We start from the raw sequence: 23,015 nt of genomic DNA on the forward strand, positions 1-23,015 counted from the left end.
ACACTCAGTGCACAACCATCATACTGTCCCACAGCTGATGACTTAGATTTATATTTATTGAGCATTTACTATGTGCGAGACACCACTCTAAGCGCTTCACTTGCACCAACCTATTCAATACTTAATCCACACAAGGTAGATACTATTTTTATTCCCAATTTACTGATGAAGAGACTAAGGCCCAGAGAGCTGAAAGAAAATGGCCTAAATTCACACCAGTAGCAGGAGGCAGAGCTAAGACTGGGTCCAGGTAGTATGGCTCCAGAGGGGGCACGACCTTAAGTGCTGCCTTCACCTACCTGCACACCCAAGGCCTGCACCCGTTTTGAGGGTGTGGACGGGAAAAGGGCCACACACTAAACTGACAAGCTCAGAGGAGGCCTGTCAGTTACAAACCTAGACACCTAAAGTAACCACGTAGGATAGTCTGAAATTAAAACATTCTGAGTAAACGCAGGTCAAGGAGGGTAGTCATGTCCTAGGCTGGTGTTTTGTGTTGTTGTTTTGTTTTGTTTTTTTTGCATCTATGATAACACAGCTGATAACATACCTTTGGAATATCGAAGTAATTTCCTATCTGCCCCCCAACCCCTCAAAGAGTAGAAACCACAAATCCCCTCACTGTTATAGTTGCCATGTTAATTGTTAACTGTTACCCACCAATGTAAAAGAAGCAAGCATCTATTCATTGTACTTTTTATCAATCCCAGAGATTCCCCCGACCCACTTTGCTTTCTCCCACCTCCCTAATCTATCACCAATGAATTTCATACAACCCCCTTTATGCCTCCTCCTTTGATTGTTATGTATAAAATAAGTGGTAAAACTGCCATTTTCCTGAGTATTTTCTCAACCCGTTGAGATTTTTCCTTCCCAGCAACTGTTGTCAGTTTGGCTCAAATAAACTCATAAATATTCTTTCAGGTTTGGATGTTTCTTACATTGACAAGAGCCAGGGCCATGAGCATCTCATCTCTGTGTCCCCGGGGACAGCACAGTGCCCAGCAAACAACCATACTGAATAAATGTCTGCAGGGTGAATACATGAAAATGAACAAAAGCAAAGACCTTCCTATCCATTCTCCTACAGGCAGGCAGGATGGTCTCCAATTCACAGTTAAGTACACCGAGGCCCAGAAGTGAAAGCAACTGCCCCAGGTCATCCAGTTAGGGGTGCAGAGTCCCAGGAATTTCTCCTCGTACCCCGATCATGCATACCTGCCTTCCACCAGAGTGTGCAAGGATGAGGTTGTTCCTGGGCCCTCACTAACATCCTGGCTGAAACAGACCTCCAAGAGCCCTGCTCATGGCCCTGATGTAGGAATCTCCTCTCCATCCCTGACAACTTAGGCAGCCTCGCCTTCCCTCTTGCACACCTCGAGGCATGAGATGCTACCATTTGTGCACCACTTTGGAAATCCCAGGTCTTGAATTGTGTGCCCCCCGGCAAGCAAAATTCATATGTTGAAGTTCTAACCACCACTGCCTCACAGTGTGAGCTTATCTAGAAATTGGGCAGTTGCAAATATAATCAGTTAATTAGGATGAGGTTATTCTGGCACAGAGTAGAGCCCTAATCCAATATGACTTACGTCCTTATGGAAGGGGAAACTTGGACACAAACAAACATACATACAGGGAGAACACCATGTGGACATGGGGGACAGAGGAAGACAGCCATTTACAAGCCAAGGAGTGGGGCCTAGCACAGATCCTCCCTCAAAGCCTTCAGAAGGAACCAGCCCTGCTGAGTACCTTGATCTCAGGTCTCAAGCCTCTAGAACTATGGGACAATAGGTTTCTGTATAAGCCACCCAGTTTGTGATACAACACGTTGTTATAGCAGACCTAGCAAATTAATATTCCTGCAGACCTGGGCTTCAGTGTTGACTCAGGCCTTTAGTAGCTGTGTGATACTGGACAAGCCCTCACCTGTCTCTAAACCTTGACTTGTTCCCATCATCCCCAGCACACAGCTTGGCTCATAGTAGGTGCTCAATAAATGCTTGTTGGAAGACTGAATGGAATTAACAGCATCCACCTTCCACATGGCTGTGATAAGGATGAGGTGAGATGAAGAATGGCATATGTTCTGACAAAGCCAAAGTACTCGACTCACACGGTGATGGCTGGGTCAACAGACACACAGAGGGCAGGCTGATGTGGCTGCAGCCACAGTCTCAGCATAGAGAGTTGCTCCAGGCAGGCAGAGGTGGGCAGAGGCAAGTCCTCCATCCGTTAAGCCACAGACATAGCCTGGGTTCTCACCACGTGCCAGGCTTCCCCCACACTGGGCCCTGGGAGTGGGAAAGGAGAGCTCCCAGGTGCCAAGTATGGCCCCTGCCCCACATGGAGCCTAGACCTCCATGAAGGCTGCAGGCAGGTAGGTTCAGCTCAGTCAGCACAAGAAAAGACCCTTCTCCACCTCAGAACTGCCTCCAGGGCCTAGGTGTCCATGGGGAAAGGGAGGTCTGTATTCCTGCAGGCGTGCAAGGACAGTTGCACTCTCCAAGCAGGAGCCTGAGCTGAGCCAGATCATCAAAGTGACCATGAAACGTATTAGCCATCCAGATTCCTGGCTTCCCCCCTCCCCCATGACTCTGAATCAGAGAAGGTCTTCGTAGACCCCTGAGGATCCTTCTCTTTAATAAACTCCCTTGGTGGTCCTGATACAGAGCTAGGCTTGGGCACTCTTGGCAGAGAGCTCCATGGGTTGAGCAGGATTCCATGTGGGAAGAGCTTTGACAATAGTGCACGAGGGCAGGGAGCAGGTGTGGACAGGAGACATGAGGGCAATGGTGCATGAGGGCAGAGAATGAGGAGGGTGGAGATGAAGACAAGTTGAGGATCATGACAGTAAAAAGACAGGCAGCTAGCTCACCAGGTGAAAGGTACCAGCGGCCATTCAAAGGGGCCACAGTACATGGGAGAGTTGGGGAAGATGCCCGAGAAGAGGTGGAATTTGGCTGGGGTGAGAAAAGCCTTCTAAGACAGAGGTGATGGAAGGTAAGACTGAGCCTGGTATGTGCAGAGGATGGAGGAGGAGAGTCACCTGTTAGAAAGAAGAGGGGCAGGAAGAGCAGGTTTCCACCAGACCCTGAAATGCCTTCAATGACCAGGAGGAGGAGCTTGGAGTTCAACCTTAGCCACTAACGGGTTTTGAGGGGGAACATGACATGAAGGCAGGCCTGTTGTAGTGACCACCAGCAGGGCTCAGAGGGGCCTGGGCTGTTCCAAACTTATGTCATGAGGCTCCCTTTAGGGAGGGAAGGGTGAAATGACTGGGCCCAGTATCAGCACCCTCTTCCTGCCCAACAGTAGTCCTGAATCAGGTTACAGAATGACAGTACCAACCATTAGGCCATTTGGAAGGAGCAGCTAGGAGAGTGCGCTGGCAGCAGTTTCTCTGGCCTGGCAAATCCAGAGGGCTTGCCTGCAAGACTGGAGTAACAGGCCTGTCCCTGGGCAGGAAGCCCCACTGGGGAGAGTCACACTGAGCAGTAAGGCCAGATCCCTCCTGTACATGACCTGTCCAGGCTCAAAGGCTTTAAAACAGTCCCTTCCAGGTGCTGATGATGCCCTCCCTGACATGCCCAGCCCACCCTGACCCTCACCTGCAGCCTTACACCCCAGGTCTATGCAGCCTCTCCACCTGCCTATGGGCATCTCAAATATAACACCACCTCCAAAGAGGACTCCTCCTTCCCCTCCAAACTCATCCTCAGCCCCTTGTTGCTCAGCTCAAAGGCCCCACCACCTACCTGTTCTCAGACACTGATCTCTCACAGTCAGCCTCTCACTACCCTTCCATCTCCTACAGTCAAGTACTCCTCCCTGCCATGGCCTCTTAACCAACCTGCCAGCTTCTACTCTTGCCCACAGGGCAGTGAGGGAGAGCCCCTGAGCTTGGACCACCTCTACTCACACCCCGTAGCCCTGGTCACAGCCCCTCTTCCCTACAGGCACTCCCAGCTCAAGGTCTGTCCAGTCCTCCAGGGGCCTGTCCCTTCTCCAGTCTCTGCTCAAAGGGCACTTCATCTGAGAGGACTTTTCCTGACCACCCTACGGAGAATGGCTCCCCCTGCATGTTCACTCCCTTCTCCTGCCTTATTTATCTCAACATCACTTATTACTCCCTAACCTTATATTATGAATTACTTTTCTGTTTCTGTTCTATCTACTCTGTTCAAATTGGAGTTTTATAAGGGCTATGACTAGTCCAAATTATTGACCCATGGATGCTGGGCATGTAGAACAGGGCCTGACATGCTGCAGGTGTTCAGCAAGTCTGTGTCGAATGAAGGATAAATGAACCATTGAACTAATGAATGATTTCAGTGAGCATTGGTGCAGCAGCTGGGATACACCACAAGGAAACAAAGGGCAAATCAGGCTAGATCTGCCCCAAGAGCCCTCACAGCCTGTGGAGAGAAAGAAACCAACACCTATGGGCAATTCTATGCAGTGCGCAAGCAGTGCTGGGGTGAACAAAAGTGCACAGGGAAGAGAGTCCTGGGGAGGGGACCTCCAGCTGGGCCCAAAGGTCAGGAAAGCTTCCTGGAGGAGACACCCCACCCCCAGCTTCTCTCCCTGCCTCGCAGGGCCCTGGACCACCTCCAGTCCCAAACAAAGGAGGCCTGACTCACAAGCCTCACTGATTCAGAGCCGGTGTGTGCATCCCTCCTGCAAGGAGTAGGCATGGGCAGGGCTGTCAGGAGAGGGGGGCATGATCCCTCCCCAGTGGTCAAGGGCTATAGCATCTGGGACCCCAGTCTTGCCTGCCCTTCCCCAACCCCACCATCCTGCCCCTACCCTTCCAATCACAAGAGCAGCACTAGAGGAGCAGGCAGGGCAAGGAAGAGCCTGGGCTTCCTCGAGATTCAGTGCTTCAGCATTCCTTCAAGGCTGCCCATGAACAGCCCTGCCTGGTCCTGGGCACGCCACTCCCAAACACTCTGAAGTCCCCACCTCTACAGCTTTGCTAAGGCTGGACCCTCCCCCTCCCCTAACCCTCTGTGCCCATCATAGCCCTACAAACATTGCCTTGTGCACCCAGGCAGTATTTACACTGACACACCACTGGAAACAACCAAAATATACAATGGAGAATTGGTTAAACATGCTACGGCTCACACAGGCTGAAACATTACACTGCCATTAAAAAAATCACATTACAGAATAGTATTTAATGATGGGGAAATGATCTTGCTATTGTATTAAGTGCAAAAGGAAGGTTAGAAAACAGTAAGTACAGTTTGATCCCAATTATGTCATAAATATCTATTTTATAAAAGACTGAGGGACAAAACACCCATGTGTTCACATTTTCTGTGGAGAACATGCATTTCTTTAATAATCAGAATAATAGGACATTTTTAAAGAATCCTACAGCCTTTAAGTCTCAGCCCAGGCGTCCCCTCATCCAAGGCCCCCACTCTCCCAGTTGAGAGTGGCCTCCACTCTGAGTGGGCTCTCCGCTAGCTCTCTGCCTGCTGAGCTTCCACAGTGCTATCCACCTGGGCAGCAGAGGGAGGCTGCCGTGGCCCCTGTTAAGGGTAGGGGAAGGGCCCGGCCACCCTTCCTCCATGACACCCTTGCCCTGGGCCCTCCCATCACCTTGGCCACCTTGAAGACAATCCTGACCTCCTCCTCTCTCCCAATCTCCCAGCGGCAATTACAGGTTAAACTGGAGAGGCTCATTAGCTGCTCACTCTACCCAGGACTGACCGATTAGCAGGAATATTTTGATGGAGATAACTGGACTTCAAGGCAAGGCCTAATACCCAGGAAGGAAACTCAGCTGTCAGCTCCCTGCCACACCTCTGCCAACTTCCTGGTTGAAAGGACAGTGTCAGCTGAGCCTCGGCCACACGTATCATCACATCTGCTGTGACTGTCACCCAATCCTTGAGGAGTGGGATTGGAGGCCTGCTGCCCTGCTGAGCCCTGGCTCTTCTTCACCTGAAAAATGGGGACCACATTCCTGTCCAGCCTGTTTGCAGAACATTTCCCCAGCATTCCTTCCATTTAGCAAATTCTTCGGCAGCCTTCTCAAGGGTCCCAGAGGTCTGTCGAGGACAGAGGATTATCCCAGATAAAGGGTATAAGTCATTTGTCTAAGGTCACAAGCAAGCCAGGCGGTCAAGCCAGGCAGCAACCCAGTTCCCCACTCCTTCCCCTCTTCCCATCTCTCTGTGACTTGCTGTCATTTCTCCACGTTCTCTCATATGGGACGTGAAATGGGAGGACTGTCACCTCCCACGTTCTGAGTGTCCAGCTCCTCAGCATACAGTCCAAGAGGCCACTGCTCACTCAGAGCCAAGGTCACCTGGCTGCCAGTGATTGTCCCACGCGCACACATGCAGCTGAGCTTCATTCTGCTGGGACAGTGTCTGGACCTGCACATTGAGTCTGGCTTGGGAACTCGTTAAACTCCACGTATCAGAGCCAGCCTCCTGACAGCTTCTTGGACCCTGGCTGTCTCAGCCCACCTGTTCCCACTCCCTCCTAACCCAGAGTCATGCGCACATTTTGTCAACAAAGCGAAAGAACCAAGACCAAGTCCTTCAGCTCACCATTAGAGATTCCCATACCACAGAGGAACCCATCAACTGGCACAGCCATGAAACCTGGTTGCTCAAAAGAATGTTCAGGCTTCTGAGCTGGCTCCCAGTGCCCTGCCCTGTCAAACCTTGTAGACTAGACTTCAGGTGGGGAGGGAGACAGGAACGTACCCCCAGAAAGACTGCTCCTGAATGGCCTCTCTACAGCTTCTCCTTTGGGGACCCCACTGTGCCACGTGACAGAGTGGCTTCTTACCTCAGATCGGGCAGACGTTTGGGGAGTGCAGTTGAGCTAGGAATCTGGGCTTGACTCAGTTGCCCTCTTTGTCTGTGGGCAGCAGAGGCTCAGGGCCTATGCACACAGGAGGCTGTGGGAGAAAGAGGAGATGAGCTGTCAGCCAAAGCAGGGAAGCAGGCAGCAATTCTAGGGAGCAGTGGGGACCATGCATACAACTGGTCTGACCCCACCTAGCTGGGCAATAAACACTCATACGTCTCAAACATGCTCCCTATTGCTGACACACACACACATGCTTTCGCACTCACACAAACTCACACATGCTCTCACTGTCCAACACTCATGCACACACTCATATGCCACCAGCTGGGACAGGTAAGGCTCTGGCAACGTTAAGTTTCTGGCCCCAGAGGCAGGGGGGGATCTGAATGTGCTTCCCCACACACTGGCTCTGTGACCATGGGAAAGCAAGTCTCTGAGCCTCACTTTCCTCATCGAGAAACTGGGAATACCGTTCCCCCTGCCAGGGCTGCTAGGAAAATAAAAAGAGAGCAGAGATTGTGGCCTGGCACAGAGCAGGTGTCCAGCCACCACTGGGCCTGCCTCCCTTCCCTGCCCTGCCCCAGGAGGCAGGCCCAGGGGCTGCCCCTTGACAGGGAGCAGGCAGAGCACCAGGGGTGTCTATTGGGTGCCTCAGCCTCAGCCTCCCAGTTCCTACATGCCCACCCCTCCCTTTCCCAGCCTCTTCCAGTTTATGGTACTTCCCCTCACCATACATTCTCCAATAGTAACTTGGGACCACACCCACCCTGCCTCCGTGAGTGGGGAGGAGAGCATGGAGTCCTGTCTCCTTGGCAAGACCCCGGGCCGAACGGCCTCAGGCATCAGGCTGAAAGTCCCCCACTAGCTAGCTGTGCAGCCCTGAGCAAAACTTCCCCATCTGAGTTTCAGTTTCCTCAGCCTCCCAGACAAAGACCCAAACCCCCTTCTGAGTTGTTGCCAAGAGGTTCTGATCCAGTCAGTGTTTCTCAAAGGGTGAGACATAGCACGTGCCAATGGGGGTGTGCAAGGGGATTCTACAATAGGTGGTACACAAACTTTTTTAGTACCATAGGTATGTGTTTATTTTTGTGTGTAGTAAAAACCTGACAAGCGCATCACAGCTGTGATTTCATGGATATATGGCTTGGGGGGTGCCTGGTAATCCACCTTCAAACGTGAGTCACTGCACAAGGATTAAGCAGATATGAGTGCAGGTGGCGCCCAGAGGTGGCTACAGCCTTGGTGGTAAAAAGGAACCACAGAAGGTTGGCATCTAACCCAGGCCTGGCTCTCAATTCTAGGGAGAGCCCTCACAAGAATGTACAGTTTGCTCTCTCCCTGGAAGGCCAGGCCAGCCTGTCCTTTCCCTCTTCATTCCGCACATGGCACATCCAGCACAGGCCTAGGTCCCCAGGGTGTCTCACAAGTCCTTTCAGGTGGGATCGATGGGGCTCAGGGACAGTTGCCATAATGTGAGCAGAAGATGGCAAAGGCCTCTGACTCCCTCCCAAAACCAACATTCTTCAAGTCTAAGGTACAAATCATGGAATTTCTAGGCACATGGAAGGTGAGGATGGAGGGACTCTTTGGAGGCAAGGATCTCCTTGTTTCATGAGCGGCAATCTTCTCCTCCAAGAAGGAGGCAAAGACCTGGGCGCTGAGCACATTCTAGGGTCTACCTTGGCCTTCCTGTCCTGACAACAGAGCAACAGTGTAGATCAGTATGGGAGGGCCTGCCTACCTAGCCCTGTTCACCAGCCACCAGCTATTCCCCCTGCTCTCCCCAGGGTGCCTCGTAATGGCTGTTGATCCTGGAGGACAGGACAGGACTTAATGGTATCGACCTAAGACAGAGGGGTAACCAGAGCCTGGGCAGTTCCTCAGGCCTGGGTCCTCCAGGCCAGGCCTAGCTAGGCAGTGTCATCGGTGATAGGCCTTAAGCTGGCTCTCAGTAGACAGGCACAAGTAGACAGGTCCACGCCAACCAGCAGCCCTATCATGGCAGGCCTTCCGACCCCCAGACTGCGGCCCTGAGCCTAGTTCCACCTGAGCTGGCAGGGCCAGCCATCCCCACAGCACCACACCAAGCCACCAGCTGCCACGTGGCAAGATAATGAATGGGTTTCCCACTCCCTTCTCCCCAGACTTTCCTGAAGCTCTTACTCTCCTGAACAGCATCACAAGGAGTCGCTATGGAAATGGGAACACAGGCAGAGCATAACAATAATTTGGGGCAAGGGAGGAGACACAAATAGAGCCAGGAGCTCTCCTGGACATGAGGCCTTCCTGTGTGCCAAGTCCAGAAAGAACATGAAGTCCCAGCTGCAGGCCTCAGAGCCAAGGGGCCTCAGAGCCATGGAGAAAACCATGGCAGAGGTGACGGCTTCCAACCTGCCCTCCTGGCTCCTTTCCCCTCAGGGGAGTGCAGAGAGGTCTGGAATCAGATGCTTGTGTGTTCAACAGAATGACCACATGCCCTGGGGTGCGTGGGACTTCTAGGAACACAGCTACCACAGGATACTGTCAAAGCGGGTTCATACTGTGGGGGGCTGGCACCCAGTAGGTGCTCAGTGAACATTGTGATCAAAGAGGATGGTACTGGCATGTGGAGGAAGAGGGCATGTGCCTACTCTGGTCAACAGAGTCACAGAATCACAGAGCTTGAGAGGCCCACACCCATTGTACAGATGGGGAAACTAAGGCCCAATAAGGGCTGGGGACACCCCATAGGTTAACTAAAAAGTCAAGCCCAGAAGCCAGGTCTTCTCTTCCTTAGACCTGAACCCTTGACCCAGCACTCCCAGCTATTCATTCATTCATTCATTCATTCATTCTATTTTGTACTTGATGATTGGGATAAAGAGATGTGAAGGGCATTGCTCCTGCCTGCCAAAAGCTCAGAGAAAGGACAGATCATCATGGTCAGAGGGAGGGACCTGGGACAGAAGTCCAGGGGGCTTCAGGAGCCCAGGGAAGTTTACCTCAAAGATTGTAGCTACGTGCCCTGGCTGGTGTGGCTCAGTGGACTGGGTGCCAGCCTGTGAACCAAAGGGTCACGGGTTCAATTCCCAGTCAGGGCACATGTCTGGGTTGCAAGCCAGGTCCCCGGCAAGGGACGTGTGAGAAGCAACCACACAGTGATGTTTCTCTCCCTCTCATTCTACCTCCCTTCCCCTCCCTCTAAAAATAAATGAATTAAAATCTTTAAAAAAAAAAAAAAGATTGTAGTTATATGTTCTGAGCCATGCTTCAAAGACACCTCCGGGTTTCCCTGGCTTGTCTCCCAACTGCTGTCTCAGCCCCAACATGGAGGTCTCACCTCCAGGAGGTAACAGGGGTATTTCCCCATTAGCACCCCCAGGCCCTAGAAATGAGGAACCATGAGGAAAGTGCCCTTGACTACCCTTCCCTTTCCCACCTTCCCACATTCAGCATCTTCCTGCATTGTTCATTCTTTCCTCCTGAGCGTCAGGCATTGTCCTTGGCCTGGGGCAGGACAGAGAACTATGGAGCCCTAGTCATCAATCTTCACCCTATGGAACTCAAGTCCCCATCTCTTTTCCAGAAGCTTGCAAATTCTCTCCTGTGGTTGTTTTCTGGTTTGTTTGTTTGTTTGTTTGTTTGTTTTTTGGGGGGGGTGTTGGCAGGCAGGAGGGCTAGTTCTGAGAGGGGAAAAGAGGACACCTCCCAAAGCTCTGCTTGGAAGACCTACCAGCTCTGCTGTATCCCATGTGGGCCGTGGCTCCCAGCAGCTGGTATAGACTCTCAGGACCTATTTAGCATAGGTGGAAACAAAGACTCAGAGGTAGCCCAGTGGACCTCAGGTTGCTCAGTGCTGAGAAAGTAAGGGGTGGGGCAGGAGTGGGGGGAAGTGTACAGCAGTGAGGATCGAAGGGAGGGGCCAGGTCCAGGGCTGTGGAAGTGGAAGAAGGCACTGTTTCCTCTATGAGGAAGGCACTGTCTTCCTCTACAAGGAAGGCGCTTCCTCGTACAGGAGGAATTTGGATTGGCTCAGAGCCTGCTTTCAGACTCCTGCAGGAAATAAGTTTCTCTGCCCTGGCAGCCCACAAAGGGTAGTGCGGTAGGTAGAAGGTGAAAGGACGACGCTCCTTGAAAACTGCCATCCCACCCCAACCCAGCAAGGCTGGGAGTATGCGGGGGGAGGCCAGGCAGGGGGTTGGGGAGCAGAGTCAGTGCTGCAGATGCCAGGAAGAGCCTCCAAACCTCCTGCAGAGGCTTTTCAGCAATAAAATTCTTATTTGAAATGAAATTGTATATGGTGGGGGAAGCCTTTCTATGCCAGACATTAAATCCAGAAGTCGTAAAGTGAGAATCCGATAAATCTGACTACATGAACACCTATAACATTTGCACAGCAACAGACACTATAAGCGAAGTTAAAGGGCAAGTAAGACATTGAAAGAAAATATCACTAACATACAAAGAGCCCCTACAAATCAATAAGAAAAAAGAAAAGAAAGAAAAGAATGGCAGGGAACTAGAAACCTGCAGAAGAAGAACTAAACTGGCCAATAAGTATATGAAAAGATGTTCTACCTCACTAGCAACCAGGGAAAGGCAATTGAAAAAAATACAATACCATTTTTTTGCCCATTAGATTGAGAAAAATTAAACTGATTGATAACAACCAGTGCTGGCAAGGATGTGGGGAAATGAGAACTCAGACCACTGGAGGGCGGGGAAATTGGCTAAGCCTTTGGAAGGGTAACTGGGCAGTACTGAATAACATTTTAAACCCACACAGCCTACACCTAGTAATCCCACTTCCAGGAGCTTCTCCTACAGAAATGGTAATGCAGGCACTCACATATAAATACTCAGGAATGCTCGCAGCAGCATTACTGGTAAGAGTACAAGAGAAATCAGAATGGCTTGCATGTTCGTCAGTAAAGGACTGTTCAAACAAAACCGAGTACATCCTCACTGTGGGACAGTCCGCAGCCACTGACAGAAGGAGGCACCACTATGTGCATTAGTATGGGAAAAAATGAGCCATACAATACTATTTCAGAATGAGCCCATCTTTATAAATAACAGTTTTTGGTATATGCCCCAAAAGGCACTGTCCAGACATTGCAGTGATTTCCTCCTAGGAGGGGAACAAGGGAACTTGCATGGTCTCTGTTACCCAAAAATGTCATTGGATTTTCTTTTGTAACCAATAAAGGAAAATCAATAAAGAGTTAATGGTTTTTCCTTTAAATCCTGCCCAGACCCTAATATAAAATGCAGACCTAAACAGCCCTGTTATGGTTGAAGGGAGAGAGGCCTGTCCAGCCCTACCCCAAAGCTATAGTCCCCAAGTCCCCTCAGGGACACCAGGGCTCTAACACCAGTAGAAGGACCTCCCTCTGCTGCAGAATGTGGAGCTGCACTGCTGCTCCCCCAAACTAGGGCTCATGGCAAGAGGTTGCCACAGTCACACAGACAGTCCAGACTGGCTGAGGCTAAAGCCTGGGCCTCTGGTTCTCTCTGGCTGGGCCCTGGCTGTCTAGGACTGGGGTGGGAGGTTTCCCTAGGTACCAAGAAAATCCTGGGACATCGCAGCCTTGAGGAACCCTAGGCCGAGGTTCAGGGGAGCACAGGGGCCTTTGCAGTAAACTCCAGGGGAGGAGGCTTTGAGGCTCAGCTGCAAACTCTCACAGGGCCCTGGTGCTAGGCAAGAAGATGGAGAGAGGAGAAAAAAAGTAACAAAAGAGAAGCTGGGGGGGGGGGCGTGTTTTGTCTAAGAAAGAGGGGGCTGGTATATTCAGATGCTGGTGCTCACAGAAAGAGAAAAAGCTCATGTGGCTCTGTGGAGGTGAACTGTGAAAAGTATGTGTGTGTGTGTGTGTGTCTGCATCCAGGGGAGAGAGCGTGTGCGTGTTGTCACTTCTAAGGATGACAATGAAGAAGTAGTGTGTGTTGAGGGACAGGAGACACAAGAGATGTGTGCATGCATGTATGTATGTGTGTTAGGGTGTATGGGCAGCCAGCAGACCTAAAGACAGGCCAAAAACAGGTGGCAAATTCCAGAGACCTATCCCCAGTGGGCCTTTAGCCTCATGCCTGACCCAGTGCTTCCCAATACTACCCTCCAGTTAGACAAGGCTCCTGCCCTCCTTGACAGAGGCAGGCCTCCAAACCTTTGCACTTGCTGTTTCCTCTGTGAGGATGCCCTCCCTCCCTGGCCAGTCCCCAGTATCAAGAAGCCTCTTCTTACTCACCCGCACCTCTCCTTTTAGGCTGGGTCAGGAGCCCCTCTGCTATCCCTGCCAACTGTGAGTGCTGACAGATGTGACTTCCCAGCAGTAGGGGTGCATCTAGTTCTTTTCTGCACTCAGAGTCTGGCACAGAGGATGCATGGAAAACTAAGTTTGTGGAAAGAATGAGAGAATTATCACAGCACCTGGCCCCCAGCGAGGTGCACAGTGGCATCCTCATTAGGCAACAGAGTAGAGCAGAAAGAGCATGGCCTGGGGACGGAGATGCCTTGCTTCCTGTCCTAGGACAGCATGACAGGTAACATTAATCATGTCACCTGGGAAATGATTAAAGCAGGAGTACACAACTAGGGTCCCCAGTGAGGGGGACTTAGGAAGTCTGCAAGCACTGATGTAAATTTATGCACATGGCGTGTGGGGGAGGGGGGGACTTACCTGTTTCAGGTATACCCTGTGGCTTTCATTCCCTAAGGACCCACAGACCATAAAGGGCTCACAGAATGGGACAGAACAAGGCTGTCTCCCAGGAGAGAAGACTCAGGGGCCCACTTCCACCTGCACACCGGGAGCTATTGGAAGGCAGAGACCAGTACAGGTTCTGTAGCCCCAGGTCCAAGCCAGGAGCCCTGGAGTCACGGGGAGCAGATACTGGCCCTGAGCAGGTAAGTGAGCTGTCCGAGATGGCAGGCCGCCTTGTGGGGATGAGCAGGAACACAGGTGGACAGGGCAGAGCTCAGAGTGAATGAGTGGCAACCCTGAGTCTCACTCTTGGACTCGATTGGCCTGTCTCCCCATCTTACAGCCCAGAGCTACACAGAGCAGTCCCCGTGAATCCATTCTGTGTGGTGAAAAGAAGCACCAGGCCGTGCAGGGGTGAGGCTCCAGGCTGCAGGGTGAGCACACAATCCTGCATTTGGGCAGTCCTCCAGCCTGGTGGGGACCTGCAGCCCTCTTCCCTCCTGGGGTAGAAAACAGGCTGTGCTGGCTGCCCTACACGACTAGCTGGGCCTGCCTTGGTGTGCAGTCACCACATCCTACAGGAGGGTGACTCCAGGCAGCACAGGGGGGAAGGGGTTTCATTATGAGTCTGGACTGGGGCCAACAGAGCCCAGGGCAAGACAAGCACTGAGCGGGGCTGCCAGCCAGGCCAAGGCCGCATGAGCCCAGGGGATTCCTCCCAAAGTCTCAGCCCCTCCAGAACCTTTCCCAGCCTGGCCTGGAAAAACCGAGATACAGAGAGAGCACTCGGCCCTTGGTCACACAGGTCTGGCTGGGATCCCAGGCCTCCTGCCCTTAGCTGGGCTTACGCTGGGCACCAATGAGCCTCACCCACTCGGGTGACACTGCACACCTCAGCACCCCCTAATCCTGCCAGGATAAGGTGGCTGGAACTAGCGTTCCAACAGACTGATTAAAACACAAGCATGCTTTGTCCCCCAGGTTCCAGCCAACCTGAGCATCAGTTTCCTGCTCTCTAAAACAAAGGTATGAAAACCACCCTCCTACACCTATGTGAGGATGTTTTGCTCTAAGCAGACTATATATCTGTGTTTACATATATATGTGTATATGCGTGTGTGTATATATATGCATGCTTAGAGCAAAACAGGGGCCCTTTCCAGCCACACCCCATCTCTGGGCCACAGTTTTCCCATCTTTAAGTGAAAAGATTGCCCTGAGTGATTCCCTAGGCCCCCAGAGCCTCTGATACTCTATGGGAAGCCCGCTCCTTGCCTGGCCCATGGCCATGTCTTTGGGAGCAGGCCATGCCCTGGGGGAGCTCCATGTTAGTTGGCAGATGGGAGCAGTGGCCCTGGAGCAAAGGCTACTTAGCAGAGCTGGGACGGCAGGGCTCCCAAACTGGTGCCCTGTGCCTCCTCCTTGCCAGTCCCTACCACTCCCTTCTGCATCGCACCCAGCCTGCTCCACTCATTACCTGCCTGTCCCCTGTAGACACTTGGTTTGTACCCCTGCTCCAGGGGCCACAAAAGGCTTAAAAATAGAAAACCCAGTGTCAGTTGAGCAGTGATGAAGGAAAGCTTCCTGGAAGAGACAGGACAAAGAGGGTCAAGTTCATGCAGGGGCCTGAATATCCATTTGAGGAATTCAGACCCTGAGAAGCCACCAGCAGTTTCACATGTGCCTCTTCCCCCTGGACAGGGATATATCACCCAGCCTGGGGCCGGCCTCAGAGCTGCATCCCCAGCAGAGGTCTTAAGGTGGATGGGGGGACTTGGGTGCAAGGCCCCATCTACCCCTCCTCCACAGCCGTGGACTGTGCCTCCACCCCAGGGGACTCAGTCCTGATCAGTGATGCCCAACACTGCTGAGGCCTCATTGCAAACAGCTTTGCCACTGGTGAGTATCGCCTGGCCAGGGAGGACTCCCTGACAGATTAAGAGCAATCCCAGCCCAGACTCATTAGTATTCTAGTCTGGCAGCCAGCTTCAATATGGCTGAGAGACATGAGGGCAGAGGCGCCCCTCCGAGAACGCCCAGCAATGATTCTTCTCCTATTCCAATTTATTTTCTATCATTAATGCTTTTGAAAAGCTCCACTCGCTCTGCAAACAGGGAAGGAGCACAGGGCTCTTGAGGTGAGGGAAGGAAAGGGCTGAGGGTGGAGGGGGTGCAGCAAAAGCAATGCAGGCAGCTGGCTAGAGGCCCTGAGTCTCGGGTTCAAATCCCACCCCATCTCCACTTGCCTGCAGGACCCTGAGGTAAACCTGGCCTATACCTGTCAGTGGCGCATAGCCCCTGCTCTGCCTACTCTGCCTACCTCAGGGGACTGTTTCCAAGATCTACTAAGGGCCAGAGGTGAGCAAACTTTATACACTGTAAAGGGCTATATACCTCGAGGGGACCCCCCGACTCCAGGATCCAGGGAGGACCTGGAGCCACAGCGCAAGCGAGATAAGCACCAGGATTTGGATCATCCCCCCATTCCTATCTTGTCTGTCTCAAACTCACATTGCCACCCTCCCTTCCCCCAAGAGCTCACCTGAGACCAGCCTCCCAGCCAGCAGTCCTATCCCACCCCCGCTGTGGAGCCAGAGAGATCATCCCCACGTGTCCTCTGCTCAGAACCTTTTCAGGACTCACCAGTATCCTCCTGATGAAGTCTAAATTCCTCAGCTCCATGCAAAGCTCTCCCAAGCAACTCAGGCCCACCCGGGCAGCCTTCCCTCCTCCCTGACCAGACTCCACCCATAACTCCCCTCAACTCTGTCCATGCTTTTTCTTCTCTGGAATTCCCTTGCCCTTGACCCCAGGTCACCTGTAAAACTCCTACCCCTTCTTCACAATACAGCCCAAGTTCTCCTCTACTGCAGCTTTTCCAGCCCCCCCTTCCTCCGTGCTTCTAAGTACCAAGTACCCACCTGTATTACAACTCAATAACACAGTAATTACATTTGCGTGGTGGCTCCCCTACCATCAGTGAGCACTCGTGGCCAAGAACTATATCAGATTTGTCCTGTGCATTTCCAGTGCTTGGCAAAGTCTGGGCCCTAGCTCATAGTAGGGCTACCGATCCAATCACCTGACCTTAACTGAGCACCTACTCTTTGTCAGGCTCTGTACTGGGTGCTGGGGACACGCTAGCGAAGGCGAAGCCAGTCTTCTCCACCTTCAAGTTGCTTCTGGTGAATGTACTCAGGGAATGTCTGTTGAGTGAATGAATGGATACACAATCACCTTGTAGATGGGGAAACTGAGGCTCAGAAAGGCAAAGTGTGGCATCTCAGGATGGCATACAAGCGTGCCCTGCTGCCCTGCCTACATGTCTTTCTACTTCATTTCTCTTCTAGAACCTTGGCAGCAATGAGGAGGAACTCAAACTGCAAGGGTAGAGTCAAAAAAAAAGAAGAAGAAAATGTGGTGGATTTTCCCCCCTTCTCCATAATGTAAAGAAAATTGCTTTTGCCAACTATCACAGCTTAAAAGCAATTAGAGGTTTTGGAGGGGACTCTGGGCAAGAGCAGAGGCAACACAGTGAGCACCCAACACAGAATTTTTCCAGCATTCCATTTGTATCAAGCAAAAGGAAAAAAAGGTGTTAAAAGCAGCAATTTTCAGCAGCAGACACGGTATAGATCAAATATTTACAACTGCCAAGGGAGGGGTCTGGAAGGGGCCAGAGACCACGCCCCTACTCCCCACTCTCATTCCATGTTCCAGAGGCAGAAAAGGGAGGAAAAAGAGTGAGAGACAAGGAAAATAGGCTGCCCCCTTAGCCTGCAGGGATGGGAGCTAGCAGCAAGAAGGGGAAAAGTACCTACGCAGATGCCCTCTATTTTCTCAGCCCTTCCCCCCTGCCAAGGCCCACTAAGCAGCCCCCAGTCACCATCCAGCCATCTGTCCGTACCACAGACCTGACCCTGCTCAGTCTGGAGAGCATCCACCCTGCAGACTTGCCACTAGGCCTGCACACCCAGCCCCTCTGCAGCCTCATCCCTGGAGGCCTGCCACATGGCATGCTGCCCAAACTGTGCTCACTCCAGGCCTTTGCCTGATGAGGGACCAGAAGGAATGTGCACCACTCCCCTGAGGAGGCGGGTAGTGGTGAAGGCAGGTTGGAGACGGACCCAGAGCAGATGACGGAGCTAAGAATGCACAGCTCTAGGCCAGACACTGACCTCCAGCCAGGCCTCCCCTGTTGAACCACCGTCCCTCACCTGGACCTTTCACCTGACCCTTGGCCTCCTCTCTCCAAATACAGAGCAGCCACCATTGGCTCCTTACTGAAACGTTTCTTATTCCTACCTGTAGCAGACTATACCTTCTGTCTGGGGCACAAAAGACACAGCCTCCTTTAGCAGCAGAGGTTCCTCAGTTCAAATGCCAGCTCTTCCATTCACTAGCTGTGTGATCTTTTAAGTCCCTCAATCTGTCTGAGCCTCAGCTTCCTCATCTGTAAAATGGGAATAGTAATAGTACCTATCATGTGGTTGTTTTTAGAATTAAATGAGGTAATGCATATAGAGTACCCACACTGTGACTAACACTTAGTAAGTGTTGGATAAACTTACCTCTGCCCTACTTCATGCTCTGTCCTCAAGTGTGGCTCTCAGGATGGCCTACACACATACGCACATGTTCCCACACCACTTTGCAGTCACAGGATAAATGCACAGAGGGCACACACTAGCTGACGGCAAGGGGTGTGGCAGGCTCTGAAGGGCTCTGCACACACACACAGAAACCCAATCTCTCAGCACGGTGCCAGGGAGCCTCTCACTTTGCTTGGCTTAAGAAGGATTCCTCCAAGAACAACCATACCCAGAGCCCTTAAAACCTGCCAGGCCTGGTGGAGGAGGTAACCGAAGGCTCAGCCTCCACTCCAGCCTGTGGTGGCAGTCCAGCCCTCAGCAGCTATCCTCCGAGTTCCACTGGACAAAGGCAAACCCCAATACCCAAGGAACAGCAGTTAGTGGAGTCCCTGAGGGCAGAAACCAGGCTTCAAAGGCAAAAGGGGCAGTTCTGACCTCAAATCCCACTCTGCCATCAATCAGCTAGGTGACCTTTGCAAGCCTGCTTCCTCATCTGCCCACTAATGAGGGTGGGCATCTTCCCGTGCCCTGCCCAGGTCCCAGCACACAGCCAGTGTGCTTCTATCTTCCCTGCACCTAGACCTCAGGCAAAGTGCTCTCCCTCTCTCTGCAGCACTGAGAAAGCAGAGGAAAGGCCTGGGGTAGGGGGTGGGGAGCAACAAGAATCTACCTTCTTTCCTGTGATTCTTTCTAGCCCACTTCTCACTGGACAGGGGGCTGAAGAACCAGCCAATGGACAGGCTAACAACCCATGGTCTGCCCAGTTCTCCCTGCCTCACTTGAGAGCGGAAGAGGTTCATGCCTTGCCTCATTTTACCAAGAGGGAGAGCGACATGTCCCAGTTCACACTGCCCCTATGGAGCCACTGCTTTAGTTGGGTGTTTTCTGCTCGTTCCCCAACTGCGAAGAATACAAAGGCTTGATGTAGGGTCTGCCAGAGCCACGGGGGCACAGACTGGAGATCAAAAGGTGTTTGATGTCTGTCTCTTGCTTTCCTTGTGGTCGCCTTTCTCCCAGAGGGCCTCTCCCACCCAGTGTGCTCCCGTCCCACCCTAGAGAAGCAAGCCCAACAGTAAGCCTGGCACTAATCAAGGCTCTCCTTGTTGTGGGGGCAGAAGTAGGAGCACAGGAGGCAGGTCCCAGCCCTGGAAGGCTGACAGCCCACGCACACAGGGAGGGAAAGGGGGTACCTAATAGAGGAGCCTGGGGTTTGCCCTCAAGAGATAACTGACAGCCCTTCCCCAGCTAGGCTCACGCTCCCCTTTACACCTCCAGGAGCCCAGGTGGCCCAGAAGCAGGGGATCCTAGGACTGAGAAGCCAGACGCCTGACTTATTGCCAAGGCCCTGCAATACTTTTCACCAAGAGACCCAAGACTAGGTTGGCCACTCCGTGTGCCTTGGTTTCCCTATCTTGAACTTATAAGAAAAATAAGATCAGTTCTGAGATCACCTTCCAGTTCTAACATTCTCCAGTTCTATACCCGTGACCTTTATGACCCCATACAGAGCCAACAGGTGCTCTCAAGCAAAGGCAGAATAAGGAGTCTCAAGCATGTGTAGGTGCTGGCGGGGCAGGATCACCTGGACCCCAAGAAGACAAGGAAATGTAGAGAGACCTGCACCTGCCCTAAGCTGGCAGAGGATGCGGTCCTGTGAAGCCTCCCCAGGGAGGAAATGGCAGGGCAAGAGAGCAAAGGATAGCTCTCTAGTAAGTCTAGAGGCAGTCATGCCCTTCCCTCTTTCTGCACATGCCCAAGTCCATGCCTCACTTCCCATCAATGAGACTACAGTCTCCGGCCTAGCCCAGATCTCAGGTTCAGCCCAAGCTCCTCATACCCCCAGTTCCCTCAGACCCTGTGGCTGTCCAGACTGGGATCCCAAGCCCTCCTACGAGGCCAGAACCTCCTTTGCTTTCCCCTCTGCCCACCCAAGTGGCTGGTGAAGGGCAGCGCCACTCCTCACGCCAGCAGAGGCTCCCCGAGCGCTTGCATGGCCAGGACCTGATAACATCCTCCTCAATTAAACAAGAAATGAAAAGCTATTTTAGGCTTTCCTGACACTGCAGTTCCTGATCAATCCCCACAGCAAACAAAAGGATGAGGCGATTAACCTAAAAGACAGTCGCTTCCTGTTTCCAGGTGGAACTTCCATCCTGAGCCAGAGGAACCCCCAGAGGGACATGTGTGTGAGACCAGGCTGACTGACCCCCAGTCTGCCTCCCAGATCCTACCTCTCCTCCCCTTGCCCTCTCTGCTATATGACCTTGGACAGGAGAGGCCACCTCTCAGGCCTCAGTCTCCTTGCCTGTCAGCATTCTCATCTCTCAAGAATAAAATGAAAAGAAGTATGTGACCACTCTAGGTTAGATAGAAATTATTTTTTAAAGGTGGATGCTGAAATATTTAAGGGTGAAATACCATGATGTTTATAATGTACTTCAAAATAGCTCAGGAAAAAAGATACAGCAAAATGTCAACAACTGTTAAATCTAAGTGAGAGGTATATGGGAATTTCCTATACCATTCTCTCCACCTTTCTGTATGTTAAAAATGTTCCTAACAAAAAAATTTTAAATAAACCAGCACTGGTCATGTGAACCAGTAGCCCACAAACAGTGCCCGTGCTCCTGGTGGGCCTGAAAGGCAGCTGGGTCTCCTAAGTAGGTTAAACATCCCCGCTGCCATCTCCTTATGTGGCATCGCTAGGAAACAACTTCTTCACAGATTCCACTGAGTCCTAGATCCCCATTTAGAAGCCTTAGCACATTCAGAAGCCAGACACAGCGCTTTAGTAAGGCAGCTGTTGTCTTCTGACCAACCCCCACCCCCACACCTGTCCACTGTCTCCCTGTCCTGCAGAGACACCCTAGGCTGGGAACTGCAATGCTGGCTCCATCCGCATGTGGCCAACACCTTCCCTGAGCCTCAGAATGCCCCCACCCATCAAGCAGATGACAAGTCAGTGACTGCCTGGCCATCTCATTTACAGGCAGTGTTATTCCACAAAGAGACTGAAATCCCCATTTAACAAATGGGAAAGCTGAGACCCAGGACCAGGAGAGACTAGAAGCAGAACACGGAAGGTGGGAATAGAGGGAGGTGGGAGGGAGCGAAAGCTCCCTGCCTGCCCCAATCCCCTCTCCTCTATGTCCCTCAATCCCAACCCTAGCAGTGGGTCAAAGAGAGGGTACACTGCACCTCCTTTGCTCTGGCTCCTGTTTATAGAGATTTCTTGTCAGGAAAAAATGGCCAAGATTGCAATGGCCCCGCCCGGTCTAGTTGACCCACATAAGCAGTGGCCAGACTCACTTCTGCTGGTTGATAACAGGAAAGTTATCAGTACCCCAAGTAATCAATCACTAACTAAAGAATGTCATGCAGTTCATTGAGAAGAGTTACGTGTGGCCAGACAATGGACCCTTGCTCTGGGCTGCTGGAGCCTCCAGGGGTGGGGACTGCCACGTCTACAGAGAGCACCTCAGCGCAAAAGCCATCCAGAGTCCTGGACCTCACCCGAAGCCCCAGCCCAAGGGGGAAGAGGAGGTGGCAGTGGCCACAGGCACCCTTAGGGACAGGCCACATGCCCCTGCTCAGCCCATCTGGCCCCAGATGGATAAGCCCAGTCCCTGCCACTAAGGTTGTCTCAGTACTCGTGACACAAGCCTCATATACAGTAGGCCTCACGCCTAGTAGGTACAAAGCAAATGTTTGCTAAATGTAAAGCAAATACACTCCTCTCAGAGTTCTGAGGAAGAAGCAGCTACTTCCAGCTAGGGAGACAGGGGAGCGGTGTTTAAATATGGCATTTGGGCTGAATGTTGAAAAGTGGGTTGGGGCCTATACTGGGAGAAATGGAGAAAGAGATGAGGTGAAAGGGACAATGCAGCCAAGCCCTGGAGGGAGAAAACCACAGCAGGTGTGAAGAGGAGAGTGAGGGGTATTTGGCTGGAGCCTGGGGGCACAGAGGAGCATGGAAGGAGACTGCTGGGGCAGAGGGGCAGAGGTTTGAACCATGCAAGGCCCTGCTGTCCAAGGGGTCCGGACACCAGGCTGGAGGCGACAGGGAGCCTTGAAGTGTGCTAAGCAGGAACGTGATGGCCGGCATGTGTTTGGAGGACAGTTAAGAGCCACAGAGTCCACAGTTACTGCCAGGTTGCACTACTGAAGACGGTGGGGGCTGGTTTCATTCATCTCCGGCCAGACAGCCAGCCCAGAGGAAGCGACCAACAAGTGAATCTCTGAATGACTATAGGGTCATCAGATGGAGGATTAGAGAATCCTGGACTCACAGCTATGGAATATCATGTTTGTATAAAAATATATATTTAGCCCTGGCTGGTGTGGCTCAGTGGATTGAGCGCCAACCTCTGGACCAAAAGCTTGTCAGTTCGATTCCCAGTCAGGGCACACACCTGAGCTGCAGGCTGGGTCCCCAGCTGGGGAGTGTGAAAGGCATCCAATTGATGTTTCTCTCACGTGGATGTTTTTCTCCCTCTCTTTCTCCCTCCTTTTCCCTCTCTCTAAAAATAAATAAATAAAATATTTTACACACACACACACACACACACACATTTATAGTAGAACCTCAAAAACAGCCTTGCGAGGCAGGCAGGGAGACAATTATCTCAAGGGGTAGCCAGAGATATGCAGAAAATGCTGCCTCATTGAGGGTACACCATACCACCCCAGCTGGGATTTGGCTGCTTGTCACCATGACAGCCTGTCCCTGCACCTGTGATGGAGACAGGACTGTTCAGGGAACCTCTGGAATCCCCAACCTTGATCTAGACAGGGCTCTAATCTCGAAGTTTGAGAAGCATACCCACAGAGCAAGAGTCCTGGTTAGGAGTCCAGAGACAGGGCCAAGCCCAACTCACTGTGCAACCCTGGAGAGTCA

The 23,015-nt window shown here is 52.0% G+C and overlaps 1 protein-coding gene and 1 pseudogene across 2 annotated transcripts in view; one reads left to right on the plus strand and one right to left on the minus strand.

Moving 5' to 3' along the window:
* LINGO1 (leucine rich repeat and Ig domain containing 1) overlaps positions 1–23,015 on the minus strand; it is a 188,241-nt gene that overhangs the window by 159,994 nt on the left and 5,232 nt on the right. For both annotated transcript variants that reach the window (XM_054592038.1, XM_054592036.1), the window contains exon 2: positions 6,820–6,931. The gene's annotated coding sequence lies outside the window, so the exon portion shown is untranslated. The remainder of the gene's footprint in view (positions 1–6,819; positions 6,932–23,015) is intronic.
* Positions 1–23,015, plus strand: part of LOC129085597 (ubiquitin recognition factor in ER-associated degradation protein 1-like) — a 108,800-nt pseudogene that overhangs the window by 80,475 nt on the left and 5,310 nt on the right.

The sequence above is a fragment of the Pteronotus mesoamericanus genome, unplaced genomic scaffold, assembly GCF_021234165.1.
Source record: "Pteronotus mesoamericanus isolate MK-2021 breed Mesoamerican mustached bat unplaced genomic scaffold, CSHL_Meso_final scaffold_31, whole genome shotgun sequence".
NCBI classification, from domain to species: Eukaryota; Metazoa; Chordata; class Mammalia; order Chiroptera; family Mormoopidae; genus Pteronotus; species Pteronotus mesoamericanus.